Source organism: Cryptomeria japonica, chromosome 7, assembly GCF_030272615.1.
Source record: "Cryptomeria japonica chromosome 7, Sugi_1.0, whole genome shotgun sequence".
Classification (NCBI taxonomy): domain Eukaryota; kingdom Viridiplantae; phylum Streptophyta; class Pinopsida; order Cupressales; family Cupressaceae; genus Cryptomeria; species Cryptomeria japonica.
Genome location: NC_081411.1, coordinates 784,219,454 through 784,223,076, shown reverse-complemented (window position 1 = coordinate 784,223,076; position 3,623 = coordinate 784,219,454).

Below are 3,623 nucleotides of genomic sequence, written 5' to 3'. Positions count from 1 at the left end.
TTAAATTTTAATTTAATATATATATATAGAGTACGTCGAGAGATATCCTCCTCGAGGTGCCTATTTTTAATCAATTTTAGACCCAAAAGTCTAATAAAATAGCCTGGACAAAGATATCTCTCAGCGTATTAAATTAAAATTGAAGGTATATATGCTAGTTATTTATGTTTTACAATTAGTATAGGTATCTTAATTATATCTATTTTAAAAGTCAAATAAAAATAATTTCAATATATTTTATTTAGTTAAGATTTATTTTATTTTATATTTATTTTAAATAATCTCAATATTTATATTTCTTAGTATTTTTAGATAAATATATTTAAAATACCTAAGCTATTTTAGTCGACATTTATTTATGTTTGTCTTATTTTGTTTGATTTTTTTTTTTAAATATAATTAAAAATTATGTATTTTATATACAACATATGATTTTTTTTTTAAAGTAGTAAAATATATTTAAATTAAAATAAATTTTTACTTAAATTTTATTTTGACTGAAACTTAAAATTTTAAGACTCGATGTTTTATTTAATACATTCTTTTTTATAGATAAATGGTGTTTAAGAGGAAACTCTCATATATATTAATCCTAAATTTGAATCTACATCTACTTCCACATTTGCATTCACACTCAATACATATTCTATTCAACAATTGTGAGAAATATAAGCACTACCTATATTGATATAAGATGGCATTTTTGAAATACAGCCCAAGAATAAAGACAACAGGGGACATTATAGAAAAAAAGATTGACAAAGATCACTCACTTGGAATCATCCTATTTTGAAGAGAGCCATCTATCCATCTCCAAAATATTATGAGGCTTGACCACTTGATAGTATTGTAGGAAACTGTGAAATTATCAATCAGATAGCCAATTAATTTACAACATGGGTAGATTCTGTATAAATATGTTCTAGAGTATACTCCTTCAATAAGGCTAAGAGAGGATGGATAATGACCTCCCCTTTCTATAATTTCTAATTCAAAATATTTTTCTTAATATTCAATACATATGGATGAGGCACCTTCTATGTTCATCACCTTGACAATTTTTTCACTTCATTATTTGTCATGTTTGAGCAATTTTTTTTAATCATTAAAGAGCAGATAAACCACTCAAAGCTAGACAGAGAGTTGCCCAACTAGGGCAAGAGTAGCCAAAGTCAAGCAAAATGATTGAAAACAACTACGGATAAAAAAAAATTCAGAGGTCCCATACAATTGACCAGAGGAAATATTTAAAAAGACCAAAGACAAAACACCTATCTTAGGATGCAAGAGCATGGGAGGAAGGGGCAACATAGCCATGACTGGAACCAGAAGGAGAATGCACTGAAACAGCTCCCGAGATGATCCTACCACTATTGGAGGCGACTTCATGGGCAAATCGGAGGAGAGGAACATGGGGAAAGCAAACCCACACTTTCAGGGGCTCAAGCCCAAGCTCGTCAATAATTTCATCTAACTATACAACCCAAGAATTAATTCTCTCCTCTGAAGCAAACATGGCAACTCCATCATCTTCCAGGTATTTTTTGATCCAATCCTTTTTTCTCTATCTTGGAGAATTGAAAGAGTTTCCTTAATCCCAAATATTTTGGCCTAAAAGGACTTCTCATCTTCAACGTAGAGAATGGGAAAACATGGTGGGGCTTTTCCATTCCTTATTGTAACCATGTTCTTTGCGAGAGGAATAGTGATGCTTTCAACAATATTTCTCATAACTTTGCTCAAATTGCCCAACAATCCCACCTTGAAGACCTTCTTGCAAATATCTTCTATCTTATCTTTGGATAGACCCGTGTGAAGGAGCATCAACATGAAGACCGTTGAAATCTCCATATTCACTCTTTATTTATGATTGGTCTGTAGAAATTCTTTACCAAGAATTCTTTTGACAACCCTCATAATCACAAAATGAGACAAGAACTTCCTACAAACATCTCTCCTTTATGTCACCCATAAATGTCATTTTCCTTTTGGAGGCAACCAAACGGATTGGAATATCCATCGTACCTTTTTCTCAACTCAAATTCTATTCTAGCAACGTGAAGATACTTGCATTATGACTTCTAAAGGCGTATGGTAGGATAATTAAGAAATAAAAAGAAATGGAATAAAGCTTATGACGGAAGCTTCTCAAAGCATTACAAATCTATCAGATTGCCTTATTCGTGCCAAATAGATCTATCAGATTGCCAAAAATCGGCTAAGTGGATTCCAATCTTGAAAGTTTTTTATCAAAGGGCTTACCTAGTGCTAGAAGTAGCAATTTATTAGTTAAAGGAGACCTAACTTTATTCCCCCTAGCCAAAATAGCGAGAACATCAAATACGAATAAAATTGTAAGGGGGAGACTCAACCTCTGACATTCCATTCTTATTTAATGCTCTTCATGTCCCACATCCTAGGGGAACGATTCTAGTATTCTGGATAAAAAAGAGAGATGTACAAGTCTCCCTTAACTCAAGTCTTACCGGATCAGTAGTATTTATTAAATACAAAGTGACGGATTTCATTTCCCTTTTCAAATAAAGATTTTTTATTCATTCTTGATGATGTATCCTATACCTAAGACCTCAACATTGCCTTTCGTGGCCCCATCAAAATTAAGTTTTATTCTATCTTTCGAGTTAACATTTTCTCTCTCCCTTTTCTCTCTCTCCTCTTTTCATTGGACTTTTCTCATTTTCCTTTGATGAATTGAATTGAAACCTTTGAATTGAGACACTTTTCATTATATTTCCATCCTAATTCATGAATGAGGAACCACCTTTATCTCAAATTTTGACTCTAAAAAATTTGCAAATGGCAAGTTCCACCTTTAAGAGAACCTATATTGTCAAGTATTTTAAGTCTTTTAATATTCTCTTCTTACACTCTTTCCAAATATGCGAGATAAGCATAGATGGACTAACACTATGTAGACTAACCTGGAGCATGTTGTTTTAAATGCACAACCATTTGAAAAAAATAAAAGAGTACAATCTAGTTGATAATTACTCATGCATTCTATTTTATTGCATAACTATTTCTAATTGTCAAATGCAAAGGGATAGTTCAACAATAGATGGTTAATAGTTTCCTCATTTATTTTGCATATTGGGCATCTACAAGGGCTTGAGATACCAATGGAATGAAGATGAATGAAGATATTTTGAATGAATAACCATCCAAGAAAAGGCTCAAACCTTAAAAAGTATTAGAGTATTCCAGCAAAGGTGTTTAGGAAACTTGATGAACTTGATTGTTAAATTATGGATCTCATAACCAAGGTTAGTCAAGTAAGAACTTGATTTGGAGTCACATAAAGTTATTCTATCCTTTTCATTTAAAATTAGTTTTTTCCTACTTAAACCTTTTTATCTTTATAATAGATTGATCATTTAGAGGGACAAACCTTAAATATTTCCAATCCTAATATAGACCCTAATCATCATCTATTTTTATACATAATCTACACCTTTATCACTTCAAATATCTTCTATAACTTCTTTAAATCCAATTCATTCTTCAAACTCATCCAAATGAACTAGTCTAATCTAAGAATTTGACTAGAAGTTTTTCTATTTGTCATCTTTGATTACCCAAGATACATGATCTATGATTTTCAT